Source organism: Salmo salar, chromosome ssa15 (assembly GCF_905237065.1).
Source record: "Salmo salar chromosome ssa15, Ssal_v3.1, whole genome shotgun sequence".
NCBI lineage: Eukaryota > Metazoa > Chordata > Actinopteri > Salmoniformes > Salmonidae > Salmo > Salmo salar.
The window spans coordinates 109,381,919-109,402,404 of NC_059456.1; the positions used below are offsets into that span (position 1 = coordinate 109,381,919).

The following is a 20,486-nucleotide window of genomic DNA, read 5'->3' on the forward strand; positions in this document are numbered from 1 at the left end:
TATAATAACACTGTAGAGGTGAGGGAACAGTTATAATAACACTGTAGAGGTGGGGAAACAGTTATAATAACACTGTAGAGGTGAGAGAACAGTTATAATAACACTGTAGAGGTGAGAGAACAGCTATAATAACACTGTAGAGGTGAGAGAACAGTTATAATAACACTGTAGAGGTGATAGAACAGTTATAATAACACTGTAGAGGTGAGAGAACAGTTATAATAACACTGTAGAGGTAATAGAACAGTTATAATAACACTGTAGAGGTGAGAGAACAGTTATAATAACACTGTAGAGGTGAGAGAACAGTTATAATAACACTGTAGAGGTGAGAGAACAGTTATAATAACACTGTAGAGGTGAGAGAACAGTTATAATAACACTGTAGAGGTGGGGAAACAGTTATAATAACACTGTAGAGGTGAGAGAACAGTTATAATAACACTGTAGAGGTGAGAGAACAGTTATAATAACACTGTAGAGGTGAGAGAACAGTTATAATAACACTGTAGAGGTGGGGAAACAGTTATAATAACACTGTAGAGGTGAGAGAACAGTTATAATAACACTGTAGAGGTGAGAACAGTTATAATAACACTGTAGAGGTGGGGAAACAGTTATAATAACACTGTAGAGGTGAGAGAACAGTTATAATAACACTGTAGAGGTGAGAGAACAGTTATAATAACACTGTAGAGGTGAGAGAACAGTTATAATAACACTATAGAGGTGGGGAAACAGTTATAATAACACTGTAGAGGTGGGGAAACAGTTATAATAACACTGTAGAGGTGAGAACAGTTATAATAACACTGTAGAGGTGGGGAAACAGTTATAATAACACTGTAGAGGTGAGAGAACAGTTATAATAACACTGTAGAGGTGGGGAAACAGTTATAATAACACTGTAGAGGTGAGAGAACAGTTATAATAACACTGTAGAGGTGAGAGAACAGTTATAATAACACTGTAGAGGTGAGGGAACAGTTATAATAACACTGTAGAGGTGGGGAAACAGTTATAATAACACTGTAGAGGTGAGAACAGTTATAATAACACTGTAGAGGTGGGGAAACAGTTATAATAACACTGTAGAGGTGAGGGAACAGTTATAATAACACTGTAGAGGTGAGAGAACAGTTATAATAACACTGTAGAGGTGGGGAAACAGTTATAATAACACTGTAGAGGTGGGGAAACAGTTATAATAACACTGTAGAGGTGAGAGAACAGTTATAATAACACTGTAGAGGTGAGGGAACAGTTATAATAACACTGTAGAGGTGGGGAAACAGTTATAATAACACTGTAGAGGTGGGGAAACAGTTATAATAACACTGTAGAGGTGATAGAACAGTTATAATAACACTGTAGAGGTGAGAACAGTTATAATAACACTGTAGAGGTGATAGAACAGTTATAATAACACTGTAGAGGTGGGGAAACAGTTATAATAACACTGTAGAGGTGAGAGAACAGTTATAATAACACTGTAGAGGTGAGAGAACAGTTATAATAACACTGTAGAGGTGGGGAAACAGTTATAATAACACTGTAGAGGTGGGGAAACAGTTATAATAACACTGTAGAGGTGAGAGAACAGTTATAATAACACTGTAGAGGTGGGGAAACAGTTATAATAACACTGTAGAGGTGAGAACAGTTATAATAACACTGTAGAGGTGAGAGAACAGTTATAATAACACTGTAGAGGTGAGGGAACAGTTATAATAACACTGTAGAGGTGGGGAAACAGTTATAATAACACTGTAGAGGTGAGAGAACAGTTATAATAACACTGTAGAGGTGAGAGAACAGTTATAATAACACTGTAGAGGTGAGAGAACAGTTATAATAACACTGTAGAGGTGAGAGAACAGTTATAATAACACTGTAGAGGTGAGAACAGTTATAATAACACTGTAGAGGTGAGAGAACAGTTATAATAACACTGTAGAGGTGAGAGAACAGTTATAATAACACTGTAGAGGTGGGGAAACAGTTATAATAACACTGTAGAGGTGAGAGAACAGTTATAATAACACTGTAGAGGTGGGGAAACAGTTATAATAACACTGTAGAGGTGATAGAACAGTTATAATAACACTGTAGAGGTGAGAGAACAGTTATAATAACACTGTAGAGGTGGGGAAACAGTTATAATAACACTGTAGAGGTGGGGAAACAGTTATAATAACACTGTAGAGGTGAGAGAACAGTTATAATAACACTGTAGAGGTGAGAGAACAGTTATAATAACACTGTAGAGGTGAGAGAACAGTTATAATAACACTGTAGAGGTGGGGAAACAGTTATAATAACACTGTAGAGGTGAGAACAGTTATAATAACACTGTAGAGGTGAGAACAGTTATAATAACACTGTAGAGGTGAGAGAACAGTTATAATAACACTGTAGAGGTGAGAGAACAGTTATAATAACACTGTAGAGGTGAGAACAGTTATAATAACACTGTAGAGGTGGGGAAACAGTTATAATAACACTGTAGAGGTGAGAGAACAGTTATAATAACACTGTAGAGGTGGAGAAACAGTTATAATAACACTGTAGAGGTGGGGAAACAGTTATAATAACACTGTAGAGGTGAGAGAACAGTTATAATAACACTGTAGAGGTGAGAGAACAGTTATAATAACACTGTAGAGGTGAGAACAGTTATAATAACACTGTAGAGGTCAGAACAGTTATAATAACACTGTAGAGGTGGGGAAACAGTTATAATAACACTGTAGAGGTGGGGAAACAGTTATAATAACACTGTAGAGGTGAGAGAACAGTTATAATAACACTGTAGAGGTGAGAACAGTTATAATAACACTGTAGAGGTGAGAGAACAGTTATAATAACACTGTAGAGGTGAGAACAGTTATAATAACACTGTAGAGGTGAGAACAGTTATAATAACACTGTAGAGGTGGGGAAACAGTTATAATAACACTGTAGAGGTAATAGAACAGTTATAATAACACTGTAGAGGTGGGGAGAACAGTTATAATAACACTGTAGAGGTGGGGAAACAGTTATAATAACACTGTAGAGGTGGGGAAACAGTTATAATAACACTGTAGAGGTGAGAACAGTTATAATAACACTGTAGAGGTGGGGAAACAGTTATAATAACACTGTAGAGGTGGGGAAACAGTTATAATAACACTGTAGAGGTGGGGAGAACAGTTATAATAACACTGTAGAGGTGAGAGAACAGTTATAATAACACTGTAGAGGTGATAGAACAGTTATAATAACACTGTAGAGGTGAGGGAACAGTTATAATAACACTGTAGAGGTGGGGAAACAGTTATAATAACACTGTAGAGGTGAGAGAACAGTTATAATAACACTGTAGAGGTGAGAGAACAGCTATAATAACACTGTAGAGGTGAGAGAACAGTTATAATAACACTGTAGAGGTGATAGAACAGTTATAATAACACTGTAGAGGTGAGAGAACAGTTATAATAACACTGTAGAGGTAATAGAACAGTTATAATAACACTGTAGAGGTAATAGAACAGTTATAATAACACTGTAGAGGTGAGAGAACAGTTATAATAACACTGTAGAGGTGAGAGAACAGTTATAATAACACTGTAGAGGTGAGAGAACAGTTATAATAACACTGTAGAGGTGAGAGAACAGTTATAATAACACTGTAGAGGTGGGGAAACAGTTATAATAACACTGTAGAGGTGAGAGAACAGTTATAATAACACTGTAGAGGTGAGAGAACAGTTATAATAACACTGTAGAGGTGAGAGAACAGTTATAATAACACTGTAGAGGTGGGGAAACAGTTATAATAACACTGTAGAGGTGAGAGAACAGTTATAATAACACTGTAGAGGTGAGAGAACAGTTATAATAACACTGTAGAGGTGAGAGAACAGTTATAATAACACTGTAGAGGTGGGGAAACAGTTATAATAACACTGTAGAGGTGAGAACAGTTATAATAACACTGTAGAGGTGGGGAAACAGTTATAATAACACTGTAGAGGTGAGAGAACAGTTATAATAACACTGTAGAGGTGAGAGAACAGATATAATAACACTGTAGAGGTGAGAGAACAGTTATAATAACACTGTAGAGGTGAGAACAGTTATAATAACACTGTAGAGGTGGGGAAACAGTTATAATAACACTGTAGAGGTGAGAGAACAGTTATAATAACACTGTAGAGGTGATAGAACAGTTATAATAACACTGTAGAGGTAATAGAACAGTTATAATAACACTGTAGAGGTGAGAGAACAGTTATAATAACACTGTAGAGGTGAGAGAACAGTTATAATAACACTGTAGAGGTGAGAGAACAGTTATAATAACACTATAGAGGTGGGGAAACAGTTATAATAACACTGTAGAGGTGGGGAAACAGTTATAATAACACTGTAGAGGTGAGAACAGTTATAATAACACTGTAGAGGTGGGGAAACAGTTATAATAACACTGTAGAGGTGAGAACAGTTATAATAACACTGTAGAGGTGGGGAAACAGTTATAATAACACTGTAGAGGTGAGAACAGTTATAATAACACTGTAGAGGTGGGGAAACAGTTATAATAACACTGTAGAGGTGAGAGAACAGTTATAATAACACTGTAGAGGTGAGAGAACAGTTATAATAACACTGTAGAGGTGGGGAAACAGTTATAATAACACTGTAGAGGTGATAGAACTGTTATAATAACACTGTAGAGGTGAGAGAACAGTTATAATAACACTGTAGAGGTGAGAGAACAGTTATAATAACACTGTAGAGGTGAGAGAACAGTTATAATAACACTGTAGAGGTGAGAACAGTTATAATAACACTGTAGAGGTGAGAGAACAGTTATAATAACACTGTAGAGGTGAGAGAACAGTTATAATAACACTGTAGAGGTGGGGAAACAGTTATAATAACACTGTAGAGGTGAGAGAACAGTTATAATAACACTGTAGAGGTGGGGAAACAGTTATAATAACACTGTAGAGGTGATAGAACAGTTATAATAACACTGTAGAGGTGAGAGAACAGTTATAATAACACTGTAGAGGTGGGGAAACAGTTATAATAACACTGTAGAGGTGGGGAAACAGTTATAATAACACTGTAGAGGTGAGAGAACAGTTATAATAACACTGTAGAGGTGAGAGAACAGTTATAATAACACTGTAGAGGTGAGAGAACAGTTATAATAACACTGTAGAGGTGGGGAAACAGTTATAATAACACTGTAGAGGTGATAGAACAGTTATAATAACACTGTAGAGGTGAGAACAGTTATAATAACACTGTAGAGGTGAGAACAGTTATAATAACACTGTAGAGGTGAGAGAACAGTTATAATAACACTGTAGAGGTGAGAGAACAGTTATAATAACACTGTAGAGGTGAGAGAACAGTTATAATAACACTGTAGAGGTGAGAGAACAGTTATAATAACACTGTAGAGGTGAGAGAACAGTTATAATAACACTGTAGAGGTGGGGAAACAGTTATAATAACACTGTAGAGGTGGGGAAACAGTTATAATAACACTGTAGAGGTGGGGAAACAGTTATAATAACACTGTAGAGGTGGGGAAACAGTTATAATAACACTGTAGAGGTGAGAGAACAGTTATAATAACACTGTAGAGTAGATAGAACAGTTATAATAACACTGTAGAGGTGGGGAAACAGTTATGATAACACTGTAGAGGTGGGGAAACAGTTATAATAACACTGTAGAGGTGGGGAAACAGTTATAATAACACTGTAGAGGTGATAGAACAGTTATAATAACACTGTAGAGGTGAGAGAACAGTTATAATAACACTGTAGAGGTGGGGAAACAGTTATAATAACACTGTAGAGGTGGGGAAACAGTTATAATAACACTGTAGAGGTGAGAGAACAGTTATAATAACACTGTAGAGGTGAGAGAACAGTTATAATAACACTGTAGAGGTGAGAGAACAGTTATAATAACACTGTAGAGGTGGGGGAAACAGTTATAATAACACTGTAGAGGTGAGAACAGTTATAATAACACTGTAGAGGTGAGAACAGTTATAATAACACTGTAGAGGTGAGAGAACAGTTATAATAACACTGTAGAGGTGAGAGAACAGTTATAATAACACTGTAGAGGTGGGGAAACAGTTATAATAACACTGTAGAGGTGAGAGAACAGTTATAATAACACTGTAGAGGTGGGGGAAACAGTTATAATAACACTGTAGAGGTGAGAACAGTTATAATAACACTGTAGAGGTGAGAACAGTTATAATAACACTGTAGAGGTGAGAGAACAGTTATAATAACACTGTAGAGGTGAGAGAACAGTTATAATAACACTGTAGAGGTGAGAACAGTTATAATAACACTGTAGAGGTGGGGAAACAGTTATAATAACACTGTAGAGGTGAGAGAACAGTTATAATAACACTGTAGAGGTGGAGAAACAGTTATAATAACACTGTAGAGGTGGGGAAACAGTTATAATAACACTGTAGAGGTGAGAGAACAGTTATAATAACACTGTAGAGGTGAGAGAACAGTTATAATAACACTGTAGAGGTGAGAACAGTTATAATAACACTGTAGAGGTCAGAACAGTTATAATAACACTGTAGAGGTGGGGAAACAGTTATAATAACACTGTAGAGGTGGGGGAAACAGTTATAATAACACTGTAGAGGTGAGAGAACAGTTATAATAACACTGTAGAGGTGAGAACAGTTATAATAACACTGTAGAGGTGAGAGAACAGTTATAATAACACTGTAGAGGTGAGAACAGTTATAATAACACTGTAGAGGTGAGAACAGTTATAATAACACTGTAGAGGTGGGGGAAACAGTTATAATAACACTGTAGAGGTAATAGAACAGTTATAATAACACTGTAGAGGTGGGGAGAACAGTTATAATAACACTGTAGAGGTGGGGAAACAGTTATAATAACACTGTAGAGGTGGGGAAACAGTTATAATAACACTGTAGAGGTGAGAACAGTTATAATAACACTGTAGAGGTGGGGAAACAGTTATAATAACACTGTAGAGGTGGGGGAAACAGTTATAATAACACTGTAGAGGTGGGGAGAACAGTTATAATAACACTGTAGAGGTGAGAGAACAGTTATAATAACACTGTAGAGGTGATAGAACAGTTATAATAACACTGTAGAGGTGAGGGAACAGTTATAATAACACTGTAGAGGTGGGGAAACAGTTATAATAACACTGTAGAGGTGAGAGAACAGTTATAATAACACTGTAGAGGTGAGAGAACAGCTATAATAACACTGTAGAGGTGAGAGAACAGTTATAATAACACTGTAGAGGTGATAGAACAGTTATAATAACACTGTAGAGGTGAGAGAACAGTTATAATAACACTGTAGAGGTAATAGAACAGTTATAATAACACTGTAGAGGTGAGAGAACAGTTATAATAACACTGTAGAGGTGAGAGAACAGTTATAATAACACTGTAGAGGTGAGAGAACAGTTATAATAACACTGTAGAGGTGAGAGAACAGTTATAATAACACTGTAGAGGTGGGGAAACAGTTATAATAACACTGTAGAGGTGAGAGAACAGTTATAATAACACTGTAGAGGTGAGAGAACAGTTATAATAACACTGTAGAGGTGAGAGAACAGTTATAATAACACTGTAGAGGTGGGGGAAACAGTTATAATAACACTGTAGAGGTGAGAGAACAGTTATAATAACACTGTAGAGGTGAGAACAGTTATAATAACACTGTAGAGGTGGGGAAACAGTTATAATAACACTGTAGAGGTGAGAGAACAGTTATAATAACACTGTAGAGGTGAGAGAACAGTTATAATAACACTGTAGAGGTGAGAGAACAGTTATAATAACACTGTAGAGGTGAGAGAACAGTTATAATAACACTATAGAGGTGGGGAAACAGTTATAATAACACTGTAGAGGTGGGGAAACAGTTATAATAACACTGTAGAGGTGAGAACAGTTATAATAACACTGTAGAGGTGGGGAAACAGTTATAATAACACTGTAGAGGTGAGAGAACAGTTATAATAACACTGTAGAGGTGGGGGAAACAGTTATAATAACACTGTAGAGGTGAGAGAACAGTTATAATAACACTGTAGAGGTGAGAGAACAGTTATAATAACACTGTAGAGGTGAGGGAACAGTTATAATAACACTGTAGAGGTGGGGAAACAGTTATAATAACACTGTAGAGGTGAGAACAGTTATAATAACACTGTAGAGGTGGGGGAAACAGTTATAATAACACTGTAGAGGTGAGGGAACAGTTATAATAACACTGTAGAGGTGAGAGAACAGTTATAATAACACTGTAGAGGTGGGGAAACAGTTATAATAACACTGTAGAGGTGGGGAAACAGTTATAATAACACTGTAGAGGTGAGAGAACAGTTATAATAACACTGTAGAGGTGAGGGAACAGTTATAATAACACTGTAGAGGTGGGGGAAACAGTTATAATAACACTGTAGAGGTGGGGAAACAGTTATAATAACACTGTAGAGGTGATAGAACAGTTATAATAACACTGTAGAGGTGAGAACAGTTATAATAACACTGTAGAGGTGATAGAACAGTTATAATAACACTGTAGAGGTGGGGGAAACAGTTATAATAACACTGTAGAGGTGAGAGAACAGTTATAATAACACTGTAGAGGTGAGAGAACAGTTATAATAACACTGTAGAGGTGGGGAAACAGTTATAATAACACTGTAGAGGTGGGGAAACAGTTATAATAACACTGTAGAGGTGAGAGAACAGTTATAATAACACTGTAGAGGTGGGGAAACAGTTATAATAACACTGTAGAGGTGAGAACAGTTATAATAACACTGTAGAGGTGAGAGAACAGTTATAATAACACTGTAGAGGTGAGGGAACAGTTATAATAACACTGTAGAGGTGGGGAAACAGTTATAATAACACTGTAGAGGTGAGAGAACAGTTATAATAACACTGTAGAGGTGAGAGAACAGTTATAATAACACTGTAGAGGTGAGAGAACAGTTATAATAACACTGTAGAGGTGAGAGAACAGTTATAATAACACTGTAGAGGTGGGGAAACAGTTATAATAACACTGTAGAGGTGAGGGAACAGTTATAATAACACTGTAGAGGTGAGAGAACAGTTATAATAACACTGTAGAGGTGGGGAAACAGTTATAATAACACTGTAGAGGTGATAGAACAGCTATAATAACACTGTAGAGGTGAGGGAACAGTTATAATAACACTGTAGAGGTGGGGAAACAGTTATAATAACACTGTAGAGGTGGGGAAACAGTTATAATAACACTGTAGAGGTGAGAGAACAGTTATAATAACACTGTAGAGGTGAGAACAGTTATAATAACACTGTAGAGGTGGGGAAACAGTTATAATAACACTGTAGAGGTGAGGGAACAGTTATAATAACACTGTAGAGGTGGGGAAACAGTTATAATAACACTGTAGAGGTGGGGAAACAGTTATAATAACACTGTAGAGGTGAGAGAACAGTTATAATAACACTGTAGAGGTGAGAGAACAGTTATAATAACACTGTAGAGGTGGGGAAACAGTTATAATAACACTGTAGAGGTGAGAGAACAGTTATAATAACACTGTAGAGGTGGGGAAACAGTTATAATAACACTGTAGAGGTGGGGAAACAGCAGTGTGGAGAAGGCTGAGACATTATTAGGTCCTAGCAGTTCACATCTTCATCTCACCCACCTCTTACCCCCCTCTCACCCCCCTCTCACCCACCTCTTACCCCCCTCTCACCCACCTCTCACCCACCTCTCACCCCTCTCTCACCCACCTCTCACCCACCTCTCACCCACCTCTCACCCCCTCTCACCCATTGTGGTTTTGGAGAAGGCTTAAGGAAGTCATAGGCCAGCTCCTAACCAGATGAATTCGTGATCTTGATTTTTAAGGTGATGACTGCACTTTCCTTCTCAACACCATGACTGTAAATCCACCATTGGTGAAAGCAGCAAGAATGAAGTGTTTTGTGACTGTGAGTTCATTTCTACAGTAGAGTTTCTGAACGTACCTGAGGATTTCTGGTAATCGTGCTTCAGTGAAAAAGTGTTGGATCACGTCCAATAACGTGGATGGGTTTTAACTGACTGAGACGGAATGTGTTGCCAGATTCCAGATATAACTCTCTGCTCAGTTTTAACTATGGTCTACGCGAAAGTATGGCCCCAGGTGGCATGATATGGTAGATGTCACAGTGTTGGAAATGTGTCCATATAAGGATCCGGTCAGAAACATTGACATCTACTGGGAATAGCTGACTTCTGGGCTGGAGGATTCCACTGATGTTTGGTGGCTGGATTCTGCAGCACCCCTCCAGCAAGCACCAGTCTGAGGAGCAGGGGCATGTTTTAACATATAGACTCCAGACTCTAAGGCCATAGTAGATGGTAACCTGAAGCTGATCCTATATATTACTGTCTCTCCTCCAGACTCCAAGGCCATAGTAGATGGTAACCTGAAGCTGATCCTATATATTACTGTCTCTCCTCCAGACTCCAAGGCCATAGTAGATGGTAACCTGAAGCTGATCCTATATATTACTGTCTCTCCTCCAGACTCCAAGGCCATAGTAGATGGTAACCTGAAGCTGATCCTATATATTACTGTCTCTCCTCCAGACTCCAAGGCCATAGTAGATGGTAACCTGAAGCTGATCCTATATATTACTGTCTCTCCTCCAGACTCCAAGGCCATAGTAGATGGTAACCTGAAGCTGATCCTATATATTACTGTCTCTCCTCCAGACTCCAAGGCCATAGTAGATGGTAACCTGAAGCTGATCCTATATATTACTGTCTCTCCTCCAGACTCCAAGGCCATAGTAGATGGTAACCTGAAGCTGATCCTATATATTACTGTCTCTCCTCCAGACTCCAAGGCCATAGTAGATGGTAACCTGAAGCTGATCCTATATATTACTGTCTCTCCTCCAGACTCCAAGGCCATAGTAGATGGTAACCTGAAGCTGATCCTATATATTACTGTCTCTCCTCCAGACTCCAAGGCCATAGTAGATGGTAACCTGAAGCTGATCCTATATATTACTGTCTCTCCTCCAGACTCCAAGGCCATAGTAGATGGTAACCTGAAGCTGATCCTATATATTACTGTCTCTCCTCCAGACTCCAAGGCCATAGTAGATGGTAACCTGAAGCTGATCCTATATATTACTGTCTCTCCTCCAGACTCCAAGGCCATAGTAGATGGTAACCTGAAGCTGATCCTATATATTACTGTCTCTCCTCCAGTCTCCAAGGCCATAGTAGATGGTAACCTGAAGCTGATCCTATATATTACTGTCTCTCCTCCAGACTCCAAGGCCATAGTAGATGGTAACCTGAAGCTGATCCTATATATTACTGTCTCCTCCAGACTCCAAGGCCATAGTAGATGGTAACCTGAAGCTGATCCTATATATTACTGTCTCCTCCAGACTCCAAGGCCATAGTAGATGGTAACCTGAAGCTGATCCTATATATTACTGTCTCCTCCAGACTCCAAGGCCATAGTAGATGGTAACCTGAAGCTGATCCTATATATTACTGTCTCTCCTCCAGTCTCCAAGGCCATAGTAGATGGTAACCTGAAGCTGATCCTATATATTACTGTCTCTCCTCCAGACTCCAAGGCCATAGTAGATGGTAACCTGAAGCTGATCCTATATATTACTGTCTCTCCTCCAGTCTCCAAGGCCATAGTAGATGGTAACCTGAAGCTGATCCTATATATTACTGTCTCTCCTCCAGACTCTAAGGCCATAGTAGATGGTAACCTGAAGCTGATCCTATATATTACTGTCTCCTCCAGACTCCAAGGCCATAGTAGATGGTAACCTGAAGCTGATCCTATATATTACTGTCTCCTCCAGACTCCAAGGCCATAGTAGATGGTAACCTGAAGCTGATCCTATATATTACTGTCTCTCCTCCAGACTCCAAGGCCATAGTAGATGGTAACCTGAAGCTGATCCTATATATCACTGTCTCTACTTCCAGACTCCAAGGCCATAGTAGATGGTAACCTGAAGCTGATCCTATATATCACTGTCTCTCCTCCAGACTCCAAGGCCATAGTAGATGGTAACCTGAAGCTGATCCTATATATTACTGTCTCCTCCAGACTCCAAGGCCATAGTAGATGGTAACCTGAAGCTGATCCTATATATTACTGTCTCCTCCAGACTCCAAGGCCATAGTAGATGGTAACCTGAAGCTGATCCTATATATTACTGTCTCTCCTCCAGACTCCAAGGCCATAGTAGCTGGTAACCTGAAGCTGATCCTATATATTACTGTGTCTCCTCCAGACTCCAAGGCCATAGTGGATGATAACCTGAAGCTGATCCTATATATTACTGTCTCCTCCAGACTCCAAGGCCATAGTAGATGGTAACCTGAAGCTGATCCTATATATTACTGTCTCCTCCAGACTCCAAGGCCATAGTAGATGGTAACCTGAAGCTGATCCTATATATTACTGTCTCTCCTCCAGACTCCAAGGCCATAGTAGATGGTAACCTGAAGCTGATCCTATATATTACTGTCTCCTCCAGACTCCAAGGCCATAGTAGATGGTAACCTGAAGCTGATCCTATACATTACTGTCTCTCCTCCAGACTCCAAGGCCATTGTAGATGGTAACCTGAAGCTGATCCTATATATTACTGTCTCCTCCAGACTCCAAGGCCATAGTAGATGGTAACCTGAAGCTGATCCTATATATTACTGTGTCTCCTCCAGACTCCAAGGCCATAGTGGATGATAACCTGAAGCTGATCCTATATATTACTGTCTCCTCCAGACTCCAAGGCCATAGTAGATGGTAACCTGAAGCTGATCCTATATATTACTGTCTCCTCCAGACTCCAAGGCCATAGTAGATGGTAACCTGAAGCTGATCCTATATATTACTGTCTCTCCTCCAGACTCCAAGGCCATAGTAGATGGTAACCTGAAGCTGATCCTATATATTACTGTCTCTCCTCCAGACTCCAAGGCCATAGTAGATGGTAACCTGAAGCTGATCCTATATATTACTGTCTCTCCTCCAGACTCCAAGGCCATAGTAGATGGTAACCTGAAGCTGATCCTATATATTACTGTCTCCTCCAGACTCCAAGGCCATAGTAGATGGTAACCTGAAGCTGATCCTATATATTACTGTCTCCTCCAGACTCCAAGGCCATAGTAGATGGTAACCTGAAGCTGATCCTATATATTACTGTCTCTCCTCCAGTCTCCAAGGCCATAGTAGATGGTAACCTGAAGCTGATCCTATATATTACTGTCTCTCCTCCAGACTCTAAGGCCATAGTAGATGGTAACCTGAAGCTGATCCTATATATTACTGTCTCCTCCAGACTCCAAGGCCATAGTAGATGGTAACCTGAAGCTGATCCTATATATTACTGTCTCCTCCAGACTCCAAGGCCATAGTAGATGGTAACCTGAAGCTGATCCTATATATTACTGTCTCTCCTCCAGACTCCAAGGCCATAGTAGATGGTAACCTGAAGCTGATCCTATATATCACTGTCTCTCCTCCAGACTCCAAGGCCATAGTAGATGGTAACCTGAAGCTGATCCTATATATCACTGTCTCTCCTCCAGACTCCAAGGCCATAGTAGATGGTAACCTGAAGCTGATCCTATATATTACTGTCTCCTCCAGACTCCAAGGCCATAGTAGATGGTAACCTGAAGCTGATCCTATATATTACTGTCTCCTCCAGACTCCAAGGCCATAGTAGATGGTAACCTGAAGCTGATCCTATATATTACTGTCTCTCCTCCAGACTCCAAGGCCATAGTAGATGGTAACCTGAAGCTGATCCTATATATTACTGTGTCTCCTCCAGACTCCAAGGCCATAGTAGATGGTAACCTGAAGCTGATCCTATACATTACTGTCTCCTCCAGACTCCAAGGCCATAGTAGATGGTAACCTGAAGCTGATCCTATACATTACTGTCTCTCCTCCAGACTCCAAGGCCATAGTAGATGGTAACCTGAAGCTGATCCTATATATTACTGTCTCCTCCAGACTCCAAGGCCATAGTAGATGGTAACCTGAAGCTGATCCTATATATTACTGTGTCTCCTCCAGACTCCAAGGCCATAGTGGATGATAACCTGAAGCTGATCCTATATATTACTGTCTCCTCCAGACTCCAAGGCCATAGTAGATGGTAACCTGAAGCTGATCCTATATATTGCTGTCTCCTCCAGACTCCAAGGCCATAGTAGATGGTAACCTGAAGCTGATCCTATATATTACTGTCTCTCCTCCAGACTCCAAGGCCATAGTAGATGGTAACCTGAAGCTGATCCTATATATTACTGTCTCCTCCAGACTCCAAGGCCATAGTAGATGGTAACCTGAAGCTGATCCTATATATTACTGTCTCTCCTCCAGACTCCAAGGCCATAGTAGATGGTAACCTGAAGCTGATCCTATATATTACTGTCTCTCCTCCAGACTCCAAGGCCATAGTAGATGGTAACCTGAAGCTGATCCTATATATTACTGTCTCTCCTCCAGACTCCAAGGCCATAGTAGATGGTAACCTGAAGCTGATCCTATATATTACTGTCTCCTCCAGACTCCAAGGCCATAGTAGATGGTAACCTGAAGCTGATCCTATATATTACTGTCTCCTCCAGACTCCAAGGCCATAGTAGATGGTAACCTGAAGCTGATCCTATATATCACTGTCTCTACTTCCAGACTCCAAGGCCATAGTAGATGGTAACCTGAAGCTGATCCTATATATCACTGTCTCTCCTCCAGACTCCAAGGCCATAGTAGATGGTAACCTGAAGCTGATCCTATATATTACTGTCTCCTCCAGACTCCAAGGCCATAGTAGATGGTAACCTGAAGCTGATCCTATATATTACTGTCTCCTCCAGACTCCAAGGCCATAGTAGATGGTAACCTGAAGCTGATCCTATATATTACTGTCTCTCCTCCAGACTCCAAGGCCATAGTAGCTGGTAACCTGAAGCTGATCCTATATATTACTGTGTCTCCTCCAGACTCCAAGGCCATAGTGGATGATAACCTGAAGCTGATCCTATATATTACTGTCTCCTCCAGACTCCAAGGCCATAGTAGATGGTAACCTGAAGCTGATCCTATATATTACTGTCTCCTCCAGACTCCAAGGCCATAGTAGATGGTAACCTGAAGCTGATCCTATATATTACTGTCTCTCCTCCAGACTCCAAGGCCATAGTAGATGGTAACCTGAAGCTGATCCTATATATTACTGTCTCCTCCAGACTCCAAGGCCATAGTAGATGGTAACCTGAAGCTGATCCTATACATTACTGTCTCTCCTCCAGACTCCAAGGCCATAGTAGATGGTAACCTGAAGCTGATCCTATATATTACTGTCTCCTCCAGACTCCAAGGCCATAGTAGATGGTAACCTGAAGCTGATCCTATATATTACTGTGTCTCCTCCAGACTCCAAGGCCATAGTGGATGATAACCTGAAGCTGATCCTATATATTACTGTCTCCTCCAGACTCCAAGGCCATAGTAGATGGTAACCTGAAGCTGATCCTATATATTACTGTCTCCTCCAGACTCCAAGGCCATAGTAGATGGTAACCTGAAGCTGATCCTATATATTACTGTCTCTCCTCCAGACTCCAAGGCCATAGTAGATGGTAACCTGAAGCTGATCCTATATATTACTGTCTCCTCCAGACTCCAAGGCCATAGTAGATGGTAACCTGAAGCTGATCCTATATATTACTGTCTCTCCTCCAGACTCCAAGGCCATAGTAGATGGTAACCTGAAGCTGATCCTATATATTACTGTCTCTCCTCCAGACTCCAAGGCCATAGTAGATGGTAACCTGAAGCTGATCCTATATATTACTGTCTCTCCTCCAGACTCCAAGGCCATAGTAGATGGTAACCTGAAGCTGATCCTATATATTACTGTCTCCTCCAGACTCCAAGGCCATAGTAGATGGTAACCTGAAGCTGATCCTATATATTACTGTCTCCTCCAGACTCCAAGGCCATAGTAGATGGTAACCTGAAGCTGATCCTATATATTACTGTCTCTCCTCCAGTCTCCAAGGCCATAGTAGATGGTAACCTGAAGCTGATCCTATATATTACTGTCTCTCCTCCAGACTCTAAGGCCATAGTAGATGGTAACCTGAAGCTGATCCTATATATTACTGTCTCCTCCAGACTCCAAGGCCATAGTAGATGGTAACCTGAAGCTGATCCTATATATTACTGTCTCCTCCAGACTCCAAGGCCATAGTAGATGGTAACCTGAAGCTGATCCTATATATTACTGTCTCTCCTCCAGACTCCAAGGCCATAGTAGATGGTAACCTGAAGCTGATCCTATATATCACTGTCTCTCCTCCAGACTCCAAGGCCATAGTAGATGGTAACCTGAAGCTGATCCTATATATCACTGTCTCTCCTCCAGACTCCAAGGCCATAGTAGATGGTAACCTGAAGCTGATCCTATATATTACTGTCTCCTCCAGACTCCAAGGCCATAGTAGATGGTAACCTGAAGCTGATCCTATATATTACTGTCTCCTCCAGACTCCAAGGCCATAGTAGATGGTAACCTGAAGCTGATCCTATATATTACTGTCTCTCCTCCAGACTCCAAGGCCATAGTAGATGGTAACCTGAAGCTGATCCTATATATTACTGTGTCTCCTCCAGACTCCAAGGCCATAGTGGATGATAACCTGAAGCTGATCCTATATATTACTGTCTCCTCCAGACTCCAAGGCCATAGTAGATGGTAACCTGAAGCTGATCCTATACATTACTGTCTCCTCCAGACTCCAAGGCCATAGTAGATGGTAACCTGAAGCTGATCCTATACATTACTGTCTCTCCTCCAGACTCCAAGGCCATAGTAGATGGTAACCTGAAGCTGATCCTATATATTACTGTCTCCTCCAGACTCCAAAGCCATAGTAGATGGTAACCTGAAGCTGATCCTATATATTACTGTGTCTCCTCCAGACTCCAAGGCCATAGTGGATGATAACCTGAAGCTGATCCTATATATTACTGTCTCCTCCAGACTCCAAGGCCATAGTAGATGGTAACCTGAAGCTGATCCTATATATTGCTGTCTCCTCCAGACTCCAAGGCCATAGTAGATGGTAACCTGAAGCTGATCCTATATATTACTGTCTCTCCTCCAGACTCCAAGGCCATAGTAGATGGTAACCTGAAGCTGATCCTATATATTACTGTCTCCTCCAGACTCCAAGGCCATAGTAGATGGTAACCTGAAGCTGATCCTATATATTACTGTCTCTCCTCCAGACTCCAAGGCCATAGTAGATGGTAACCTGAAGCTGATCCTATATATTACTGTCTCTCCTCCAGACTCCAAGGCCATAGTAGATGGTAACCTGAAGCTGATCCTATATATTACTGTCTCTCCTCCAGACTCCAAGGCCATAGTAGATGGTAACCTGAAGCTGATCCTATATATTACTGTCTCCTCCAGACTCCAAGGCCATAGTAGATGGTAACCTGAAGCTGATCCTATATATTACTGTCTCCTCCAGACTCCAAGGCCATAGTAGATGGTAACCTGAAGCTGATCCTATATATTACTGTCTCTCCTCCAGTCTCCAAGGCCATAGTAGATGGTAACCTGAAGCTGATCCTATATATTACTGTCTCTCCTCCAGACTCTAAGGCCATAGTAGATGGTAACCTGAAGCTGATCCTATATATTACTGTCTCCTCCAGACTCCAAGGCCATAGTAGATGGTAACCTGAAGCTGATCCTATATATTACTGTCTCCTCCAGACTCCAAGGCCATAGTAGATGGTAACCTGAAGCTGATCCTATATATTACTGTCTCTCCTCCAGACTCCAAGGCCATAGTAGATGGTAACCTGAAGCTGATCCTATATATCACTGTCTCTCCTCCAGACTCCAAGGCCATAGTAGATGGTAACCTGAAGCTGATCCTATATATCACTGTCTCTCCTCCAGACTCCAAGGCCATAGTAGATGGTAACCTGAAGCTGATCCTATATATTACTGTCTCCTCCAGACTCCAAGGCCATAGTAGATGGTAACCTGAAGCTGATCCTATATATTACTGTCTCCTCCAGACTCCAAGGCCATAGTAGATGGTAACCTGAAGCTGATCCTATATATTACTGTCTCTCCTCCAGACTCCAAGGCCATAGTAGATGGTAACCTGAAGCTGATCCTATATATTACTGTGTCTCCTCCAGACTCCAAGGCCATAGTGGATGATAACCTGAAGCTGATCCTATATATTACTGTCTCCTCCAGACTCCAAGGCCATAGTAGATGGTAACCTGAAGCTGATCCTATACATTACTGTCTCCTCCAGACTCCAAGGCCATAGTAGATGGTAACCTGAAGCTGATCCTATATATTACTGTCTCTCCTCCAGACTCCAAGGCCATAGTAGATGGTAACCTGAAGCTGATCCTATATATTACTGTCTCTCCTCCAGACTCCAAGGCCATAGTAGATGGTAACCTGAAGCTGATCCTATACATTACTGTCTCTCCTCCAGACTCCAAGGCCATAGTAGATGGTAACCTGAAGCTGATCCTATATATTACTGTCTCCTCCAGACTCCAAGGCCATAGTAGATGGTAACCTGAAGCTGATCCTATATATTACTGTGTCTCCTCCAGACTCCAAGGCCATAGTGGATGATAACCTGAAGCTGATCCTATATATTACTGTCTCCTCCAGACTCCAAGGCCATAGTAGATGGTAACCTGAAGCTGATCCTATATATTACTGTCTCCTCCAGACTCCAAGGCCATAGTAGATGGTAACCTGAAGCTGATCCTATATATTACTGTCTCTCCTCCAGACTCCAAGGCCATAGTAGATGGTAACCTGAAGCTGATCCTATATATTACTGTCTCCTCCAGACTCCAAGGCCATAGTAGATGGTAACCTGAAGCTGATCCTATATATTACTGTCTCCTCCAGACTCCAAGGCCATAGTAGATGGTAACCTGAAGCTGATCCTATATATTACTGTCTCTCCTCCAGACTCCAAGGCCATAGTAGATGGTAACCTGAAGCTGATCCTATATATTACTGTCTCCTCCAGACTCCAAGGCCATAGTAGATGGTAACCTGAAGCTGATCCTATATATTACTGTCTCTCCTCAAGACTCCAAGGCCATAGTAGATGGTAACCTGAAGCTGATCCTATATATTACTGTCTCTCCTCCAGACTCCAAGGCCATAGTAGATGGTAACCTGAAGCTGATCCTATATATTACTGTCTCTCCTCCAGACTCCAAGGCCATAGTAGATGGTAACCTGAAGCTGATCCTATATATTACTGTCTCCTCCAGACTCCAAGGCCATAGTAGATGGTAACCTGAAGCTGATCCTATATATTACTGTCTCTCCTCCAGACTCCAAGGCCATAGTAGATGGTAACCTGAAGCTGATCCTATATATCACTGTCTCTCCTCCAGACTCCAAGGCCATAGTAGATGGTAACCTGAAGCTGATCCTATATATTACTGTCTCCTCCAGACTCCAAGGCCATAGTAGATGGTAACCTGAAGCTGATCCTATATATTACTGTCTCCTCCAGACTCCAAGGCCATAGTAGATGGTAACCTGAAGCTGATCCTATATATTACTGTCTCCTCCAGACTCCAAGGCCATAGTAGATGGTAACCTGAAGCTGATCCTATATATTACTGTCTCCTCCAGACTCCAAGGCCATAGTAGATGGTAACCTGAAGCTGATCCTATATATTACTGTCTCTCCTCCAGACTCCAAGGCCATAGTAGATGGTAACCTGAAGCTGATCCTATATATTACTGTCTCTCCTCCAGACTCCAAGGCCATAGTAGATGGTAACCTGAAGCTGATCCTATATATTACTGTCTCCTCCAGACTCCAAGGCCATAGTAGATGGTAACCTGAAGCTGATCCTATATATTACTGTCTCTCCTCCAGACTCCAAGGCCATAGTAGATGGTAACCTGAAGCTGATCCTATATATTACTGTCTCTCCTCCAGACTCCAAGGCCATAGTAGATGGTAACCTGAAGCTGATCCTATATATTACTGTCTCCTCCAGACTCCAAGGCCATAGTAGATGGTAACCTGAAGCTGATCCTATATATCACTGTCTCTCCTCCAGACTCCAAGGCCATAGTAGATGGTAACCTGAAGCTGATCCTATATATTACTGTCTCTCCTCCAGACTCCAAGGCCATAGTAGATGGTAACCTGAAGCTGATCCTATATATTACTGTGTCTCCTCCAGACTCCAAGGCCATAGTGGATGATAACCTGAAGCTGATCCTATATATTACTGTCTCCTCAAGACTCCAAGGCCATAGTAGATGGTAACCTGAAGCTAATCCT

At 40.8% G+C, this 20,486-nt stretch overlaps 1 protein-coding gene across 1 annotated transcript in view; it reads left to right on the forward strand.

Moving 5' to 3' along the window:
• Positions 1–20,486, forward strand: part of flna (filamin A, alpha (actin binding protein 280)) — a 227,559-nt gene that overhangs the window by 16,191 nt on the left and 190,882 nt on the right. The gene's annotated exons all lie outside the window — the stretch shown is intronic.